We start from the raw sequence: 22,185 nt of genomic DNA, 5'->3' as shown, positions 1-22,185 counted from the left end.
AAATTCAAAGATTAGCTAATTTTAAGTGCTTGGGTATCAAAATTGTAAGGCTTGTCAATAATGATGAAACCCTGTTTCCACAAAGCACCAATAAAAGGAATCATGGAAGGAACTGTTTTCATGGGTAAGGAGTCTGACAATAATGTGGTTGCTTTTTAATAGGAAAAGTGATTGTATAGCATTTGTTATAATGGTCAGCCTTCCTTGATTCTATGAGAACCGTGAGTATTTCTCCAGCTTCTCATAGGGGTAGTCCCAAGCTAGCTCCATGCCAAAGCCTAGACCACATGTGGTGGGTGAGTTTGACCTGGCCCCCTCTCAAGGTCCAGGCGTGCTGACCTTCTTGCTGATCCTTGAACACTCACTCTCTCTCAGGACATTTTCACTTTCCATTCCCGCTCCCTGGAAAGTTCTTCCCCAAGATCTTTGCATGGTTGGGTCCCTCTGGTCTTTCAGTCCTCAGATCACACATCATCTTCTGTGGACCACACTCTAAAGAGCCCCTCTTCAACAGTCCTTCTCTATCGTATCACCTGGGTTATTTTCCTTATAACACTTAGCAATATCTGAAATACTCTTATAAGTTTACCTGTTTAGTGTCTTCCCTCCCACCCCCCACCAAATCTAAGCTCTGGGACTGCTGAGTATTCGTCCATTTTGTGGACTAGTTTAACTCTAAGGCTTAGAACAGTACTTGGCATTAATGGATACACCAATACATATTTACTGAAGGAAAGATGGAAAGTGGGGAAGGAATGATACAGAGCTAACCTCACCTTTATGTTGGGTTCTTTCTCTAAAAGAAACATTAATGGAGTCCCAAAGCCTGGAATGTTTTGACTCAGATTCATCTGTCATAAATTTGCTTTTCAAAAAAAGAAAAAAAAGGTAAAGAGAAGGAAGAGTGAATGGGATTTAGGAACTTGCAGTTTTAACAAGTTTCCCTTATGGTTCTTATGTATATTAAAGTTTGAGAAAGACTGAATATTTTTAGTAATTAACACAATTTATGGTTCTGTAGTTAATTCATTTCTGGGTTCATGAACTAATCATAGCTCTTTATAAATACTCATTGAATGCCTAATAGTTGTAAAATTAGGTATTCTGGAGAGAGAACACAGTACCTACCCTCAAAAAAACTTACTGGAAAAAAAAAAGACAAGCAAGAAAAGTTAAATAACACAACTGCTAAATAATAATATGAAACCAGGAAACAATTGATCAGGGCACTGACATTAAAAAAGCAGGTAATTCCTGTGTTCTTTCTCCTCCTGTGATATAAATACTAATATTACCTTAGGCATTATAAAGCTTTCAAACTAACATTCTGTTATTTAGTAATCCCTCTCCAGTTATGAAAGTCCTAGATGGCATCTATTTCCAATAGAGGGCTGTTTCATCGACAGTGAAAATCTTTTATTTAGTGTAGCCATCTTCATCAGTGATCTTGGTTAGATCTTATGCATTACCTGCTATAGCTTCTACATCAGCACTTGCTGCTTCATCTTGCACGTCTATGTTTTGAAGATGGCTTCTTTCCTTCAACCTCATGAAACAACCTCTCCTAGCTTCAAACTTTTCTTCTGTAGCTTCCTTGCCTCTCTGAGACATCAAAGAATTGAAGGAGAGTTAGGGCCTCACTCTGGATTTAGACTTTGGCTTAAAGGAATGTTGTGGCTGGTTTGATCTTCTATCAAGACCACTAAGACTTTCTCCATATCAGCAATAAGACTGTTTTGTTTTCTTATCATTCCTGTTTTCATTGGAGCAACACTTTTAATTTGCTTCAGAAACTTTTCCTTTGCATTCATAACTTGGTCAATGCCTTTCTCAGCTCTCGACATGCCTTCTTTCCTATGCTTAATCATCTCTAGCTTTCGATTTAAAGTGAGAGATATGTGACTCTTGCTTTCACTTGAACATTTAGAGGCCATTGTAGATTTATTAATTGGCCTAATTTCAGTATTGTGCCACAGGGAATAGGGAAGCCTGAGGAAGGGGGAAAGATAGGAAAGGGTCAGTTGGTGGAGCAGTCAGAACGTACACAACGTTCACCAATTAATTATACTGTCTTATATGGGTGTGGGTCATGGTACCCCAAAACCATTATGATAGTAACAGAAAAGATCACAGATGACCATTAGAGATCTAATAATGATGAAAAAGTTAGAAATATTGCAAGAATTACCAAAATGTGACACAGACACACAAAGTGAGCACATGCTGTTGGAAAGAATGCATGGAAAGACTTGCTCAACACAGGGTTGCCATAAACCTTCAATCTGTAAAACACACAATATCTGAGAAGCACAAAGCAAAGTGCAATAAAACAAGGTATGACTATCAATTTCTTCTCCTGTGACAATTTGTAGCTCTGTAACTAATTCAATTCTGTGTCCTTGTATTAATCAGGGCCCTTAAACATACTCAGAGAATTTTAGAGCTAGAAGGGAAACTTAAAAATCATCAAAAGGGATTCACGAGTGGTTGTGTGATTTGCCCAAGGCCATGGGTTAGTGGCAGAAACCAGGCTAAACTGTGGGTCTCTGAAGTGAAATCATTACCAAGGGGAAATTCAGTGCCAATATCTTCTAAGCAGTGACTCAACATTATTTGGACAGAATTTATTAAAATAAAAAGTCTAGGCCTACCCAGTTATTGGAAAGAAATAAATATTTAAACATCTTATTATTCTGAAATGAATATGAGAATATGCCTCTGGATAGCTAAAAAGAGCCTTCCACCAACAACTGACTTAGCAATGAGGGCTCTAAAGACTGCATAAAATGCATGGTAACAATTGTAATTTGGGCAATTTGAAAATCAGAGTACATTTTGCCTTTAAAAAGTAAACCAAGGCAAAAGGAGTATCATGCTTAATTATTTGCAGAAAATGCCATGACCAGAAAGCTCATTTAGCTGAATTTCCTTCTCTATAGTGGAGAAGAAAGCTTATCATCAAGACCTCCATTACCCAAGGGTTTGAAGAATTGCCATTCAGCAAGTACTGTTGATTCCCCCCAAATTCTTAGATGTAATACTTATCCTGGGATAGAAACACTTTAAAGAAATAGAGAGTCATTTTTACTTTGGTGAAGAAAATTAATTTTCACAGTTCTTGAAGTTCATTGTGAAAAAAAGCCTTTTTATTATATTCTCCCTTAAAGGCCAAGGTGTCCACAATATTTCTGGCAACCTCGTAGTTTGAGTATATGCTAGCAGACTGCAATGTGTGTGGTGTTAAATCATTTTTTAAATAAGAAAGCGTATTCTGGAAATTAATTGCGCTGGTGGGACATTTCCACTGACTGAACTGCAAGCATTATCATATTTCTAAATTACATATCTTCTCACATTCCTTGTATGCCTCCAATGGCTTTCCTTTGCCCAGAGGATCAAGTTCATGCTCCTTAGGAAAGCTCACACAACCCTACAGGGTCTTTCTGTCCTACTTTTCCAGCCTCGCCTTCCCACAGCTCCCAGGTTCCACACATCCTGGGAACACAGCTTGTCACTTCATACTTACCTGCCTTTCCTAAAGCAAAGACTACCCTTTCTCCTTTGATCCACCAGACTTAGAACCATCATTAAGATCCAGCTCAAGTAGCTTCACTTTAAAGTCTTCCCAGATATGACAGCTGTGCAGAGTAGATCAGACCTTCTCTTATAGCACACATACATCAATCAGTTAACCACATATTGACTGAGTTCTTACCAATTGTTAGTCACAGGAGAAGAAATGAAATGAAGGACCATTCTCTGCCAAAGGGAAATCACAGTGAAGGTATAAATATTGTGATTACTGAACATTGGTAAGTGCTAAAATAACCATATCCTCTATATCGTACATGTACACACAATAGTACAATTATTTATCCACAAGCTTGTCTTCCTGGCTAGACTATACTTTCTGGAGGCCAGGAATATAACTTACCCATCTTAGTATCTCTAGAACCTGAAACAGTATTTCATACATTTTGATGCTTGATAAATCTTTGTTGAATAAGGGAATTTTGGTGGGCAGAGTCCTGTTTTCATTATAGGTAATGTGAAGAGATTTGCAGCAGTCTGGCTAATTGACTTATTGATTATAGGAATGGAAAGAACTGATAAGTAGGGGCAGAAAGGCTTCATTTTCTGGTTCCTTTTTGAATACAGCACTATATTTGCTGATCTTTCCAGAATGGTAGACCACGTGTCGAGATATAGGAATGCCATTGTTTGAGGACAGTTTGTTATCATGGGAAGCAGGGGAACATGCTCAAACTTTTTACTTGTTGTGAGCTCTTTGTCAAGTCATATAACTTCTAGTCTGTACATGAAGGGGTTAGACTATATTCCCTGATTCCCTCCTCTGTCAAGCTTTATTGTGAGCCTATCATACACCATAAATTGTGTAAGGAACCCAGGAGGTAGAGATGGATTAGGTATGATCCCTGACTCCACGGACCTTACATCTATCAAGAGAGGAAAAGGTAAAGACATAAAATTACAATGTAGATTTGGACAGAAGTATTTATATACTTTGGAAATTGGATTTATCCTGAAAACTTTGGGGAAGTCTTTGAGGGAGGGGTAAATTAGAGGGATGACTACTTCAAATGTGTGTTTCATATTGGTCACTTTGGATACAGTCTGGCACAGATTGGAGCAGTCCTGGGCTATGGGAAGAGGGGCCAGTTAGCAGAGTGTTGCTGTGATCAGGGTGAGGGCTGCTGGTGACCTGGGAATGAAGAGATTTTTGAAGCTTTGACCTGCCCGTGGGTCTACTATTCCCTGTCTCACTACGTCATGAAGACAGTTTGAATGCAGCTTCTGGAACAGCAGAAGGTTTGTGCTTCAAGACTGCTTCCCAATAGATGGTGAAGAGACTTTGAGGATGATCCCAGATGGTGCTTCAACGTTGTCTGATTTCGAACCTCACTGTGCATCTTAATACCACATACTGACTTGAACAAAACAACAGTGTTATGGTTAAGACTGAAACAAGCTGTTTGTGGAGACTCCACTCTGCACCCTAGCAACAGGAATTAAACCCTCCACCTGCAGCTGAGCCGGTGGGGTGTGGAATAACGCGCTGGCAGAAACTTCATTATGTAAAAGTTCTATCAGGAAGACTTTATTCTAGAATAACCTTATCAAGGGAGACATTGTTGCATAATAAATCTTACCAGGTATGATCTGCTGTAAGGACGCAGTGGAGAATGGTTTCCTCTCCTTTCATTTCCCATGTAGCTATAGAGAGAGCAATTATCGTTCTTTTAAATCACTTAAGTTTGTTAACAACTTCTAAGGAAAGTAAAGTTTCCATTTCACTTGCCTCAGAAGGAAATTGGTCATAAAGTAATGTAAAATTTGTCAAGAGGGAATCTGGTTCTTAATTCATTCAAAATAATTTGATTGGAAGAAGAAATACAAATATCTAAATGAACTCCAGTTTTATGGGACCTATATTTGGAGCTCCTTGGCAATGTCACATCTGCCAGGCTGCTCCTGGGGATTTCCAGGATGTCTCGAATTACCCAAAATGGTGTCTGCTTCCACTTGGTACTGCAAAGCATAAAGCCAGTTCATTTCATTTTTATTCTGCTTGTTTTAAGTTTTTAGCAATCAGAACGGTGTGCTGAAAGTGATAACATCCTCTTTGTGTACCAGAACATGAAAAAGGGTAAGAGGACTGTAGAAATCTGTGCATGTTCCACACAACTAATGCCCCGCCAGACCCAGGGAAGTTTTGCCTTGGTTCTCAGCTGTCACTAACACCTGGAGGACTTATTCCCATTACTCTCACGAATGACCATGTGTGGCTGTTGGCTCAGCTTGAAATGTAATGAGTCTTTAATCCCAAAGCTCAGAAATAAAAGTCAGAGAGAGATGTAATGGAGATATGATGCCTCGACTGAATGAGCCTGCGAGAGTGGAGGGTGAAGATGTCATCATGAGACCAGGACCAAGAAAAAGGACCAGAGTGAGAAACTGCACCAATTGTTTCTTCACCATTATCGGAGGGGCTCTATTTTTGGCTATCTGGACATGAAAGGCTGATTGGATTCCAGAAAGGCAAGTACATTGTCTTGTCAAGGCTCTTGCAGTATCTGTGAAGGAGTCACAGTTATTTGATCTTAGTACATTTGAATGTGATTTGTCATAAGTCAAAAATTAATTCTTCTGATTACTTCCCACAACAGTTGGGGAGGAGAAGCAGATCAACCTTTGCCTCAAAGGAGCAACAGGTTACCCCTCTGGGATGAATGAACTTGGGTCCTCCAGGGAGTATGACTCTCAATACTGAGTGCTTCTGTAAAGCAAAGGGCCATTTGTAAAGAGCCGGCCAAACATCTTGATGTTATGTCATCGCTCAGAATGTTTGAAGCACGGAAAGAGACCAGATCTTCTACTCTATAGCTTCCAGGGTATTCTGCCAGCACATTAACACCAAAACTCAACAGCATTTCATGCAAACTATGTTGCTAGACCACATTTGAGAGCCTGGAATGCCTTCCGTCTGGGAAAAGCTGCTTCTGTCTTGTCCCCACTAAAGCACACTGAAAAAAGAAATAAAGAAGAAGAGAACCAGAGGGCTAGTTCGGCAAACAAAGCTACCTTCTACCCAGTTGTAAATGCATGTATACGCCTTGTCTTCAAAATCAGAAAAGGTGAAAAGAAAAAAAAATGACAGATATTCATAAATCGACCACCAACTTATAAGTACTATTACCTTTGTAATTTAGTTTCTTACAGATTTTTATACGTATCGGAAATGTATATATGTGGCATTTTAAGTATTTCCTTCCACTTTTTATCCATACTGTAAGGCCCTATGTTGGGTTGCTAGGGTGCATGTTTGTGTGTATATCATATTATCAATAGAGTGTGATCAGTGGACTAAAGGAGGATGGGAGCGTTATTGTTGGATTGTAGTTCTAAAGACTTACCTTGCTTTAATAGCTTAAAACCAAGATAGGTTCCAAATACAGTTACTGGGAAATGTGTCTTCATGTTTGTGCTAAACTCTTCACTTACTGATCCTGAGGATGTACACATACCTCTCCAAAACGAGCTTAAAAACTTCTCTCTTCCCCTGTTGTTTACAACCCTCCAGCACTTTTAACTGTGGCAATGCCTCCATTCCCACCTTTCATGCCCTGCCTGTTTGCTCAGCTCCGGAAGGAGTGCCAGCGGTCGTTAAGTTTTAGTAATCATTCCCAATAGTCCCTTAATCTTTCTGGTCGCTTGCCTCTAAATTCCCTCTAACCCAGCAGTAGCGAGCATGGACTCTGTCAGAGCTGACTGCCATCTTCCTGGTCAGGGTGGGCCCTTCTCGCAGGTGCAACCTCGCATTTTCCTTTCTCCCTGGGTGACTGCTCTGTTATCTGGCAGGACCAGATCTAATTCCCTGTCCACGTACATTACAGGTTTATTTCCACATCACTGTTTTTCCTAAAATAAAATTTCACAGCACAATGATCATTACCTTTTTATAACTAGCAACCTTTCTCTGTGTATCTTTTTTAAAAAGACTTATTTTATTTATTCCCCCCCCCCATTGTTTGCACTCACTGTGTCTGTTCATTGTGTGCTCGTCTTCTTCCCACCTCTGCTCCCTGCTTTGTTGTGTCTCTCATTATGTTTTCCTCCTAGTGTCTCTTGTTGAGTCATCTTTTTGCATCAGCTTGCCACTCCAGCCTGTCATGGCAGCTCGCTGTCTTCCTTGTCTTCTTTAGGAAGCACGAGGAACCGAACCCAGGACCTCACGCGTGGTAGCTGGGAGCTCAATCACTTGAGCCATATCTGCTTCCCTATGTATTTTATTCATCTTCAGGTTTTAGAAAACACTTTAATTCCTTTTCTCTTACTGTAACCCCAAGTTATTGAATTTTATGGCAATTCTTTTCTTCACAACTTTATCTTTTTGTACCCGATGAGGAGTCTGTGTTACTTTCTATTTCTTACACTTTTCAAATTTGTATGTTAGCCATTACTTCTTGCTTTTGGCATAATTTCAGAACTCCCCTCATTATTCTTCCAGTCATGGGTAGAATAACTGTCAGAGGCACGGGGTCTGCTTCTCCCATGACAGCTAACTTCAGGGAATATATCTTGGTTGGTTCCTTCCAAGTAGAGGGATGAGTCTGAGAACACGAGAGATCTTTGCCAACCAGCTCTTCATCAAGTCAGTCCTTTATTTTGCTACCCGAGCTCTCTCCTTCATCTTCAATATTGAAAGCATCATTGAATCCTTTCCTTCTATTTATTGAAGGGCTTCCCTCCGCTTTCCCTCCCTTACCCTTCTTCTGGCATCACCTGGGTCTCCATGTTTATCACCTTCACACCTACACAGGTGGCCCTACCTTCAACTGCTCTCACCTCCACACAGAAAATAAAAGAGAAAAAAAGAGAAAGAATGAAAGCACTAACTGAATTAATTGTATTCCTGTACCTAAAAATAATGTTTTTAAAAAAAGGTAAAATACTGGAAAATAGGAGGGGGGAAATGTTCTCATTATCCTACCCCTTTATTTCAGCTAATGTTTTTGTTTTGCATTCTTTATTTTTTTTAAACAGAAATGTCAGCATAGTATATGTACAAAAAGGAAAAAGTGCATGTGAATAATCTGTTTTGTTTTTATGTTGCTGATATTAAAATAGTCCTTAAGTTTTTCTTTGATTAATGTTTGCCTTTTATATCTTTTTCCATCCTATACTTTTCAGTCTTTCTGAATAGTTATATTTTATGTTTGTCCAGGCCTGCCCATAATATTTGCAGAGCGTGATGCAGGAGTACAAATGGAGGCCCCCATACATTCTAATTGCTTTAATCAGCAATTTTCATATTTCAAAGGTTTCATCCAACCTATTCTAGTTGTAGATTTGATGAGAACAGTTTTCTTGCTTATTTTTATTGTTTTGGTCACTAATTAATTCTTCATTAAGTTAAAAAATTATCAAGTCCAGTTTGTGAGTTTTATGTGCTTGATGGATGTAATGCTTTCATTATTTCCAATTTTTAAACATGTAAACAGATTGCCACTTTTAAAGTTTTCCATTTCTTTTTTTAAGATTTATTTGTTTCTCCCCCTCCCGCCTTGTGGCTTGTACTCGCTGTCTGCTCATTGTGTGCTCTTTGTCTGCTCCTCTTCTTTTTAGGAGGCTGTGAGAACTGAACCTGGGGCCTCCAATGTGGGAGGGAGGTGCCTAATCACTGAGCCACCTCCGTTCCCTTCTCTTTCTTTTTTTTTCTTTCTGAATTTCCTTTTGGTGTATTTTATTTTCTCATAACCTTAAATTCTGGTCATCTTACTTCCCTCCTCCTCCCCTCACACACACTCTGAAGTGACAGTCTCCATCTTCAGCAGAAGTACAACCCACAAATCTTCATGGCATTCAAGCACAGTGGCCTTTGTGACTGGGATTCAGGACAAGAAATGCAGAGTAAGCATTTTTTTCTGGGGCCTGAATGCTTTTAAACAAGAAGTGAGTGTTTAGGATTTTGGATTGTGCTGTGACAGAATGGCAGGAGGGTACCTGCCCATGTAGTCTTCATGAAATTTGTGTGCGTTTGTGCCACGCTGCAGCTTCTAAAACAATGCTTCTCAGCCATTAAATCCACTTATGAATCACCATGGAATACTATTTAAATGCAGATTCTGAAACTTTAGGTCTGAGTTGGCACCCGAGAGTCTGCATTTCTCACAGGCACCCAGGTGATGCTGCTGCTACTGGCCCAGGAACTGTATTTTGAGTAGCAAGGCTGGAGCATACTGCCCAGATCTGGGATCCTCTTGTCCCATATTAAGGGTACTACTGTGTATGTCCTATAGGAATAGCGTATAACTGTAACTTATTTTAAATCCAAAATTACAGTCATTTTCCTTCAATGATTCCAAAATTGAGTTTAATTAATTTACATTTATAGTGATTTCTGCCCTTTGTTACTGATACTTGGGATAATTTTCCTAGAATTTACACTTCGGATTATTTGCCTTTTTTTCAGTATTTTTATTTATTCTTCTCCCTTATCCCTTTCTTCTGGATTTTTGTTTGAGGATGTTTTCACCCCTTTTTTTTTTCCCATAAAGTAAATATTTTATTGGTCATCAACATGTCAGACACAAGGGATAGAAGCACTCAACAAAAAGCAAAGGACTCTCCTTGCAAAGTTCACAATTTCCACCTAATAACCAGCCAGGTGCCTTTTAGCCTGCCTCTTCTGAGTGCTTCTCCCAACTCTAGGTCCATAATCAGATGAGGATGGCTTTCTAGGTATCACAGACCTAAAAAAGGAGGATACCTCTGCTCCAGCAACAAGCTGGCATCTTCAGACATGTTAACACTGTTTGGAAACTCAGGGGTAACCTGCAGAATAAATGGAAACACCTGGCCTCGGGTCCCTCCCAGCCCAGGTCCTGAGACATTATAGGAAAGTTGAGTGGCAGCTGCAGGTACTCTGCTGACCTGGCCTGTCAAAGTCTCTCCAGGTTGCTCTCACATGCAGTTGGAAATTCACCCCTTAATCTATTGTTTTAAATCTATATCGTTTTGGAAATTAAATATTAATTTTTATCTTTTAATGTCATTCTTGAAATTTTAACATGCATACTTACTAAAGTCTTAGATTAATTAATATCTTTGTTCTCCTATCAGATAAATGAAGGACCTACCAACCCAAACACTAATCTTGTATACTCTTCTATTCCAGTATTTTAGTTCTCTCTTTTTTTAAAGCCTAACAAGTTGGATATTAACATTATTATTGTTGTTGTTTCAGATAGCCAATGTTTGTAGAGATTTACCTGCACATTACCAATTTCCCTGCTCACCATTACTTTTACAACCTAGATCTCCACTTTCCTTCTTCCTGAAATATATTCTTTAGGAGTTCTTTTGATGAAGTTCTAAGGGTGGTTAGCAAAATTTTAGATTACCTGAAAATAATTTTATTTTGTCCATTTTCTTGAAGAGATTTGTTTGGTATACAATTCAAGGTGATTGGCTATTTCCTCTATCATTATTTTGAAGATCTAACTCCTGCTTTTTCCCCCTTGCATTATTGCTAATGATTTGTCTGCCACCAGGCTAATTGTCATTACTTTATACATAATCTTAAGCATTATCTCTTTGTCATTCCCTTATTCTATCTCTTCACAATCATTTATGTATTTTTTTCACAAAGCTCTATTTGAATAATTTTTTCTGATCTTTCTTTCAATTTTCTAATTCTTTGTTCAGCTGTGTCTAATCTAATATTTAACTCTTCCACCAGATATTTTATTTTAATAATTTTATGTATCATTTCTAGATTTCTCCGCAAATCATCCTGGTCATTAATATATTGTTTTCATTTCATTCCATATGATTTATTTCTGTATCTGATACTCTAGTATCTTAACTCTTTGAAGATATAAATATTTTCGTTTGTTTGTTTGCTGGATTCTATTCCAGGGTATTTTGTTTCCATATGTATTTAGTTTGTGTTTGTATAGATGGCTATGTTTATCATGACTTCATGTTCATTTAGACTATGTCTGGGGGAATCCTTAGTGACTTGTGTTGAGAATTTTCTAAAGAAAATTTCCATTTACTCCTGTCATGCTCCTAGGCACCCTACCGTATACAAACTACCATTTTAAGATAAAAGCCTAGATCTTCTGCACAATAGTGTACGAATGTGAACCACAAATCTACATGATTTTTTGTGAATTCTCAAGGGAGTCCCCACCCTTCATCCAGAGCCAAGAGCAGAACAGACAGATTTTCTTATATTTTCCCTGTTTTGTGTGGATTTTCCTTTTTTCTAGTTTACTTTTTTGCTGAGGATTTGGCCTTCCAGGATCTCCCCTTCTTGCTCAGACCCAAAGCTATGTCTCCTGTCCCTCCACATGACTACTGAAATCCAAAACTTCAGTTTAAAGGATTAGCGGTTACCCTTAGGGTAGCAGCTGTCTTCAGTGCCCACACCATCCTAGATTTGTACTCCAGCTTCATTTTGAGCTCTTTGTATTTCACTTCCTTTAATGTTAGGTCACATCATAAAAAAGAATTAAAAAACATTTTATCCAAGGAAAATCTAAGGTCATGTATATTACTAGAAGGAAAGCTAAAAACCGTAACATGGGACTGTATAAGGTGGTAAAACCTCATGTAAAACACGAATATGGGTGATATTGCGTATGAAAGACTTTTTTGCAAAATATAAATATACTAGAGAGAAGAAAAAGGATAGCGACTATGTATGACAGGGGAAGCAATGCAAAAATGTAATAATTCATCAATCATTTTTCAAAAACATTTTATTCTGAAATACTTTCAAACTTACAAGGCAGTTAAAAAAAATAACATAAACCCCATAAAGAGAACTACAACATATCCAGATCCACCATTTTAACATTTTACCATATTTTCCATATCATTCTCTAATCCCCACTTTCCCTCTCCCTCTTCCTTGAGCAATCGATTTTCTGAAAACTGAAGTATTGCATACATTATGCTCCTTAGACACTTAATTCTGCCATCTACATTTACTCGGATCATATATAACCACCTTAAGTGCAGTTATCAAGTTCAAGAAATTTAACATAAAAAACGTACAATCTATGTTCCAGTTTTTTCATATGATAGTGTTACTTTGAGCCTTTTCTCCTCCTTTGCAAGATCCTATCCAGAATCATATATTATATTTGATTGTCATTGTCTCTTTTGTAGATCTTTTCTTTTTTAATTGTAGGAACATATATATACAACATAAACTTTCCCATCTCAGCCATTCCCAAGCATACCTTTCAATGGGATTAATCACATTCACAATATTGCAGTACCCTCAACACTTTTCCTTTATTAAAACTCTCCCATCTCTCCAAGCAGAAACCCTATACCCATTATACATTAATTACCCCTGGCAACCTTTACTCTAATTGTTGGCTCTATGAACTTGCATATTTTCCAATATTTTCTTTGAAGTTACCATGGGGCTTAAATCTAACATCCTAAATATATAACAATCTAGTTTGCTTTGATACCAATTTAACTTCAATGGTATACAACAAGCTATAGTCCTAGCCCCTCCACCACCCACCTTTATGTAGTTCTTCTCACAAATTACGTATTTATACATTGAGTCCTAAACCACTGATTATCATTACATTTTTAAAAAATTTATTTCTTGCCCTGCCACTGAGATTTCCCTCTCTGATAAGTACCTGGGGCTGCTGGTTCCTGGATTTTGGGCTCAAGGCGTGGCCAAGCCTTTTCATTAGACCTAACATCTCCACCAGGCTGTGGAATGGAAACACAATGAAACAATAGAAAAGGAGGTGAGGGTGGTGAGGGTGGGAGATGGCTGCTGAGCATGTGACTGTGATTTCTTCAGCACTGTTTAGGCTGCTGAGCTCTAACATCTGTTGTAGAGCTGGTCCATTGCTGATAAAGTCCCTCAGCTTTTGCTTATCTGGGAATGCCTCAATCACTCCCTCATATTTAAAAGACAGTTTTGCTGGATATAGAGTTATTACTTGGCAATTTTTTGCTTTCAGCACTTTAAATATGTCACTCCATTCTTGCCACCATGGTTGCTGCTGAGAAACTGGCACTTAATCTTTAAAGGGTAAAGACAGCTGTGGCAGCTTGGAACAGCATCATTACAAATAGGCAGAGGGGAAGAATGAGAGACTGTATGGGACTTTGCTATCCTGTACCAAGGAGCACAGCATCTTACCACTCCAAGTTTACACAGATGTGAGGCAATGCTATAACTAGCCTGAAAAAAATGAAGGGCTGCTCTGTTCTTCGGTATCTATCCCACATCTTTGCTAGTTTCTAAATTCATTTAAAAGTCATTTTTGCACTGAGGATAAAAAAATATTAAAGTTAAAGTATTTCAATAACCTTTTTTATGTCATACAAATCCAATAGACAGATGCCCACTAAAGAGATTATAGTTTGAATACTTAATCCCAATTTGGATGTGTTTATACAAGGCAAACCTGGCCTTAAATGCAATGTACACAATTTAGTTTAAGTATAAAATATTAATGCAAAAACACAGCTATACATAAAGCCAGAGAATCCGGCAGGTGTATGTGGCATGTTGCTTCTCCCTTGAAGCTTTCAGAATGCTCTCTTTGATTTGGCATTTGGCAGTTTGATTTTAATATGTACAGTGTTGGTTTATTTAGGTTTATCATGTTTGGAGTTCATTGAGCATTTATATTAATGTCTTTCATTAAATTTGGTAAGTTTTTCAACCATTAATCTTTGAATATTTTCTCTGCCCCTTTCTTCACCTTTGGAGTTTCTTAAAATGTGTATTTTTTTTTTTTTTGTATCATCTACAGTGATTTATTGAGTGCTTTAATAATACAAGTGTACATCAACTGATCCACAGTCAAAAGTGGCAGGTCCCTAAGAAATTTACAAGTACTTTAAGTAAATCAAAGTACATATTATTTTGTTCAATCCAACAGTCTTCTGTGTGGGGGACAGAAAGCTAGTGATAAGCAGAGTTTCAGTAGTGCACAGTGATTCTGATATAAGCTTTTGTACAAAAACGTGTTCCCAGTAGCATGCACCCACTGATAAAGACTTCAGTACAAAAAAATTAACCCTACCACTACATTTAAGTGAAAATGAGATATAATTCTGACTGTGTTTTCCTGACTATCACATGAAAAGAACAAAATCAAAATAAACAGCAATAAAACAAAATCACACAGTAATACAAAGCTTTGTAAAGAAGCTCTTACTATTACAGATCCAACATTGTTTGCAGGGCTACTGATGCACTTGGCGAATGTGCTTGCACAGGTCCGCAGGGGCGGCAGGCAGCAGGTCCTTATGTGGCGTACCGCTTAGGTCTGGCCATCCGGTCATGCTCCATTCTGTTTGTCATGTACTGTATGGCAATGCTGTCCACCAGAGGGTCGGCAGGGTTGCAGTCTATGAGAATGGAGCAGATGGAGAGGAGAACTTTAGAAATGGTTAGGACTGGACTCCAATTGTCCTTCAGGATGTCCAGACAAATCATGCCTTGACTGTTAATATTACAGTGATAGATTCTTGTTCAGAAGGTAACCTTAAGGGGTTTAAATGGATAGTCTGGTGAAAAAGTAATGTCAAGAAAGAACACTCCTCCTTCATAGACTGATCCTGGGGGTCCCAAAATAGTTGACCTCCATTCATAAATGTTGTCTCCTTTGGGTCCAGCACTACAGTTGGGAGGAGGGTCCAGTGTAATCTCTGCAAGTTCCTTTTGGATTCTTTTAGCACTAGTTGACAATTTAGCAGATGTTTTGCTAGATAGTTTTCCCTCCTTTTTCTTGGGCTGAACTTGCTCTCTTTCTGGTTCTTGCTGAACACTTCCACGTTGGTCTCCATCAGAACTTCCTCCGCTAGTGCTTGGACTGTCATCAACTCTATGTGCCTCAGTGGACATTTTATATCCCTCAGAGCCGCCACTGCCTCTGACCGCCCCCATACCACCTTGCCAAGCTGCTGCCCACAGCTGCCACTGTGGTCACCCCTGACCCCAGGAAAGTGCCACCACCACCTCAGGGAGCCGCCGCCACTGCCGCCCAGCTGTCCGTGCCTAAAATGTATATTTTGGTATGCTTCATGATGACCCACAGGTTCTTCAGACTCTGTTAATGTTCCCTCATTCTTTTTTCTTTATGCACCTCAGAATAAATGTTTTCAATTGTCTTATCTTCCAATTCACTGATTTTTTCTTCATCCAGCTCCAATCTGCTGTTGAAGGCCTGTAGGAAACTGTTAATTTCTCTTACTGTCATCTTTGCTCTGTTTAGTTCCTTTTCATAATTTCCATCTCTCTATTGAAATTCTCTTTGTGTTCCTCTCTCACATTTCTAATTTCCTTTAATTCTTTGTCCATGTTTTCCTTTAGCTCTTTGAGCATATTTAGGACCATTTTTAAAAAGTCTTTGTCTAGTATTTTCCAGGTGTGGTCCTCCACATGGGTGATTTCTAATGCTTTAAACTTTGTATGTTTTGCGACCTTTCAGTGAACACAGCATATTTTGGTATTTTAATGTGTTGTTGCTGGAATTTAGACTCTGAAATATCTGATCCTTAAGCTTGTATCCAGATAGCCTTGAGACAGAGCTTTCCTTGAATGCACTGAGCTAACCAAAAAAAAAGGAAATATGTCTTTCTCAGTCATTGTAGATAGACTTGTGCAAATGCTCTCTTTCAGGGCTTATCCATATAATTAGTTTACAGGATATCTCCAGTCTGAAGTGTACAGGCCTTCCTGGTCCTTTCTGCACTTGTGTCTTATCTTGGACATGTGCATGTGGCCCTAGGAATTCCACCATTTACATGGATATGAATGTACCCTCTTCTCTAAGAAACAATTTTCTCATGGTTGGGTACTGCACTATATCTCCTACAGCCAGCAATCCCTTGTCCCAAGCAGTATGACTCTACTGTTCTCCCACAGCATTGTGTAGAATTCTTCTATATGCAAGTTCTGAGACAGCAAGTCTCTCAGGCCACTAACTGACAGATTGCACGAGACATACATGCTCCCAGTTTGTGCACAGGGGTTATTCTGCTCCATCCAGAGCCTGGACCAGAACTCTGCACTGGGAGTATGGGTCAGCTTCACCAGGCTGATGAGCTATGGGAAAGGTCAACCAAGGTGCCTGGGGTCCTCCCACTTTTGAGTAGATTTATTTCTAGATTACCCTTATTTCCTGTTACTGTAGACATTTAACTGTTTTCTGGTTCTTTGAGAAAGATATTTCTGCCAATTCTGCTAGTTGTTCAAAACTCCTGTCAGGGGATGGAGCACTGAAGCATCTTACTCCTCCATCTTGAATGGGGGGAGGTCATTCTTGTTCCCCTGATCCTTTGCCCATTTTTTAGTTGGGTTATTTGCTTTTTTATTGTTGAGTTATAAGAGTTCTTTATATATTCTGGGTCAAGTCTCTTATGATATATATGATTTGCAAATATTTCTCCCATTCTCTGGACTTTTTCACTTATTTGATGGTGTCTTTTGATGCACAAGTTTTTAAAATTTTGATTATTCCAATTTACCTTTTTTTGTTATTACTTGTGCTTTTGATATCATATCTAAAAAGCCATCGAATAATCCAAGATCACAAAGACTTATTCCTATATTTTTTCTAAGAGTTTTATAATTTTAGCTCTTACATTATGTCCGTGATCCAGTTTGCATTAATTTTGCAGGTGGTCTAAGGGAGAGATCTAACTTCATTCTTTTCATGTGGATATCCAATTACCCTGGCACCATTTTTAAAACAATTATTCTTTCCCTATTGAATTATCTTGGCATCCTAGTCAAAATAAATTGATCATAAATGTAAGGATTTATTCCTGGACTGTCAATTCTCTTCCACTGAGCTTTATGCCTATCAATCTAGCCATAACAGGCATCATATGTTCTTATGTGCCTAGGAGTGGCACGAACAATGATTTTCAGATGCCTGTGCAGCTGAGAGTTTGGTGGTTTATATAGACTAAGAATAGGTCTTTTTTGAGCACTATTGAGTAAGTAGTTAAAAGGTTGTAAAATATCTCAGGTCTCTCAAAGCTCACACTAGCAGGAAGCTTGATTTCACAACTACTACATGACAGTGTTGAATATAAGTACTCCCATGAGAGTGTTACTATGGAAAAAGAAAACACTATACCTCTTTCATCGCTGTTTCTGTTCTTTAGGGCTTCTTTGTTTATTGCTGGTGTTTCAAAAGATTGGATTTTTAAATAAGCAGCAAAACCTTAAGATAGATCTTAAATAGAACCATGCTTAAGACTTGCTTCGTTTTAGTCACAAAGATTTTCTATTCTCCCTGGAAGACATTCACCATTACTTGTAAACAGTGAAGATAAATGTGGTTTCGAATACATGTCTTCATGAATAGGCTGTATGTTTTTGAATCAAGGAAAAGCAGTGTCTCAAACTTTCCCTTCAATTCTAGAAATATCTGAAGGTATTTAAAATATTCCACCCAAATTAATCTCATCCCTGAATAAAACAGTGCATGTCTAAAGTAGGAAAACAGAAGACGCTTAAACAACACCACACAACAGCATATTTTTAAAAGTAGGGGTCACTTCCAGCTGAGATACAGGAAATCTAGAAAAGAAGGAAAAATTTTGACTTGCCTTTATCTGGCATTCTTTAATAAACACACAAAGAATACAGCAGATAGTACAAATGGTACCTTCAAAAACCCAACACATAATTAAACTCCCTCTTTTTAAGGTTTTGTACCTCTGTCTATCCAGTTGTGCAAAAAAAGGGAAAAAGATTAAAAGGTTAAAAAACCTCTAACTGCTTTATAGGCAATTCCCCAAAATGAATCAACATGTGTCTATTGCCCTGCTATAATCTGTTCTCACCATCTTGTCCAGATTCATGGCTGTAGCCCTAAGCATGTGAAGTTCCTCGGGAGCAGGATTTTGTTCTAAATATCACTTATGTAATTACTCTTTAATTTACAGCCATGCTCTGAGCTGGCATAAGGAATATCACAATGAAGAAGATGTAGTTCCTGCCCTCAAGAATTGTGAGAGCTTTCCCATCTCAAGGAAACATTTTCCGTTAGCCCAGAATTAGAATACAAAGCAAAATGCTTATTAAACCTGCCAAAAGGAGGCAGTATTTGCTGATACTTGCTGAAAGCGTTTAGGTGGACATTATAACCTTGAATAATATGAAAGCAAGAAAAGGAAGTGGAAAGTCTAATTTCAAAAGTGAACAAACTGATAAAAATAACTAATTATCCTTTCAAATCTTTCATTTTTACACTATGAAAGTAGAAACAATTTTTCCTAAATATATGACTGTAATTTCCTCACTGATTAAAAATAAATCATATTTTGATAAATTTATTGCTAATGAATATTTTCCATAATTTAAGAATACTGGTCTGTTGACATTATCTGAATATACTGTTAATTCAGATAATGAATTGTGAGCAGTTTTTGGATTAATCTTTGCTCAGAACAGTGGTGTTTGGCAAATAGAATGATGTTTATATTCAGCACATTATTAGCCTCATTAGATGTCAATGTAGTTTTCACTTAAATATTTTGTAACGGTCCTCTCTAGCTGCGAATGAAAAAATGTTTTGCTTTGTTTAGAACATGGAGGTTGAGGAAATAGAACAGTTGCAGTAACTTTCCATGGAACATTAATTCCAGCATCCTTTTCTGATTAAAATAATCAGTAAATTTATGTATAGCCAACAGCAAGGCCACAACATCCCCCTGCTCTGTCTTAGCAGCTGCCAACAGAGGGCAGCACTTGAGGTTGTCTCCAGCCAGGGCAGGGTGTCCTTCTCTTTATCAGGACAGCGTGCCACCTTGTGAATATGGGTTAAAGCTTAGGCCTTTATGTGGAAGAATTTGGGCCACGCCGAGGTGACATATGATCTTATAGTCTACTGTAGCATCATTTCAGCGCTTTTATTATAAGTCATCAGAAACTGTATTTGAGAGACATGAGGATAAATTATGGTACATTCAGAAACTGCTAGAAAAAAACAAGAAACGAGAATGGAGCACTTTGGGAACATCAGAACTAATGACTGATAAATGTTTTGTACTGGCTATGAGGAGATTTACCTCTTGTGGAGAGACTCTACTGCATTGATCTTCCTAACTGGTTAATACTTTCCTGACTCTTTTGCCTAGTGTAGCAAGTAAAATCTTATTTATTCTTTTCGGAAGTTTCTAAAGGGTCTTTATCAATGTGGATATTGCATTTTCGTCATATTATATAGTTGATTTTTAATTTCTCTTAGGTGTGCTATGAAGTGGTCATATAAAATAGAACAGTCTACTGCTAATTACAAATATGATATGATTTGCTAACTACAAATATGACATGATTTTTTTCCAAGCCCAATGGTACAGAAAACTGAAAAAGAATGCCCTAGAAATATTCTTAGGCATCACTCCTCCCATGAATTCTTCTGCATGGTTTTTCTCAGGGTCATAAGGTATTATCTTCCCATCTCCAGAAAATTGCTAGAAAAGGATACTTTGAGACTATCAAGTTCCCTTATAATTGTGATTATGTTTCTTTTTAAGAACATATAACAATGGAGTGTGATGCTCTAATTGGCTTCTTCCCAGGCTTCCTGCTCTCCACCTGTTCTGGGTGTGAGGTCCCATGAATACATGGGCTGTAAATGGTCAGGGGGTGATTTTCAGGTGAGAAAGATGAAAAGATGTGAAAGTCTACTACACATATCATTGAGGCGAATAAGAGACCTGCTCTTTTATAAAGGGAGGTTTATATTAGAGATTTAGATGATGGGAAGAAGAGGGGAAAGGACTCAAATTCATAGTATTATTGGGTGCTATGATATGCAACCAGTCATTAAAAGATGCTCATAACAATACTATTTATGATAGTCCCAAATGCTCATCAGTAGTCAAACAGGTAAAGAAATTTTGGTGTGTTCAAAATGGAATACCATGTGGCAGCAAGAGAGAGTGAGTTATAAAAAGCACATGATATGGAAAAATCTCACAAAGCTGTTATTGCTGAGTAAAAAGAGCCATTCACAAAACATACAAACTGTATGATTCCATTTGTATGAAGTTTGAAAATAGGCAAAATGAATATTTGTTGTCAGAAGACAGATTATTGTCTTCTTGTGGGTGGGGGACTGTGAATGGAAGCAGAAGGAGGAAGAGATGGACTTCTGGGGAGCTGATCATGTTCTAATTTTTTATATACATGCTGTATACATGAGTAAAAGTCTATTGACCTGTTCCCTTTTATTTATATACCTTTCCATATCTATATTATACTTTGTTAAAAGTGGAACAAAAAAAATAAATAAAAGCTTTGTTTCCTTTCAGTAGAGATAGGCAGCAAATCTTGATTATCTCCAATGCAGGAGTAGAGAATTTCCCCAAGGATGAAGTAGAGGAATAATCATTTGCAGAAATTGGAGTTATGGGGCATTTCCTGAGCATGGAAAGAATATAGACATTCCAGCTTAGCCATTTCATCCTTACTGTCTTGGGGCTGAACTATCCAGCAATTCTTCCCCGTGACAGGTTCATGATGGCTGTGGTCATCCCTGCCGCTTTGGTCAGGTGCTCTGACATCCTCCTGACCAGATTCACATAGAGCTAGGAAGCACAGAGTGTTGTGCAGAGGAGAGCAACAGAACTTACTTCTCTTTGTGGCTCCACTGTGTGCTTGTGTCCAGATCAAAAACCACCCTCACTTAACTCTCATGCATTGATGCTATGGATTGAATTGTGTCCCTGAAAAAGATATGTTCACGTCCCCACCCCTGGTCCCACGAATGGGATCCTATTTGGAAATAGGGTCTTCAAGATGCTGTTACTTATGATGAGGTCAGCCTGGATGAGGGTGGGCCCTAATCCTTCATGACTTGGTCCTTATATGAAGAGGCAATTTGGACACAGCCAGATCTGAGTGGAGAGCGCCACAGATTGCTGGCAAAACACCAGGCATGGAACGGGTCCTTCATTATGGATGTGGAAGGAAGCATGGCCCTGCAGATCCCTTGGCTTCAGACTTCTAGCCTCCAGAACCGCGAGACAAGACATTTCTGTTTTTTAGGTCACACACTTTATGGTACTTTGTTGTGGAAGCGCTAGCAACAAAGACAATTGATAAGTAATAAAATTGTTAACTGTTAGAGCAGTGTTTTTGGAACTGTGATTTGGGGGTGGGGAGTGTCCTTGAAGTCTAGGAAAAAATAAAAATTCTGTGCTTTGATAGTGAAAAAACAATAATTGTTCCACTTGTAAAGACAAACCTCTATTATTATTATATTATTATTATTACTTAGGAGGTCCTGGGGATTGAACCTAGGGAAGCAGGCGCTCATCCACTGAGCTACATCTATTCTCCAGGGAAAATTTGTTTTTTCTTTAGTTTGTTTTTAGGAGGTACTGGGAATGAACCTGGGACCTCATATATGAGAAGCAAGCACTCAACCACTTGAGCTACATTCGCTCCCCAAAACCTCTATTTTTAATTGAAAATATATTTTCATAGACGCAATCCTTAGTGTTCTATATCAGCCTTTTGTAAATTGGGGACCATGTATGAATTTGAAAGGGTCTTTAAGGTGTCACCAATAAATATGTTGGCGTATGTTTATGTTTGTTTGATGTATGTAGGAAGATTTGGGGGTGGGAATGATACAT

At 38.3% G+C, this 22,185-nt stretch overlaps 1 protein-coding gene and 2 pseudogenes across 1 annotated transcript in view; 1 reads left to right on the top strand and 2 right to left on the bottom strand.

Moving 5' to 3' along the window:
• ST6GALNAC5 (ST6 N-acetylgalactosaminide alpha-2,6-sialyltransferase 5) overlaps window positions 1-22,185 on the top strand; it is a 188,864-nt gene that overhangs the window by 5,574 nt on the left and 161,105 nt on the right. The gene's annotated exons all lie outside the window — the stretch shown is intronic.
• Window positions 10,413-10,523, bottom strand: LOC111758999 (small nucleolar RNA SNORA44; annotated as a pseudogene).
• LOC101426527 (ubiquitin-conjugating enzyme E2 E2 pseudogene) lies at window positions 14,828-15,439 on the bottom strand (annotated as a pseudogene).

The sequence above is a fragment of the Dasypus novemcinctus genome, chromosome 9 (assembly GCF_030445035.2).
Source record: "Dasypus novemcinctus isolate mDasNov1 chromosome 9, mDasNov1.1.hap2, whole genome shotgun sequence".
Taxonomy (NCBI): Eukaryota; Metazoa; Chordata; class Mammalia; order Cingulata; family Dasypodidae; genus Dasypus; species Dasypus novemcinctus.
Note: the sequence above shows the minus strand (reverse complement) of the source record. Positions and strands in the feature narration are given on the sequence as shown.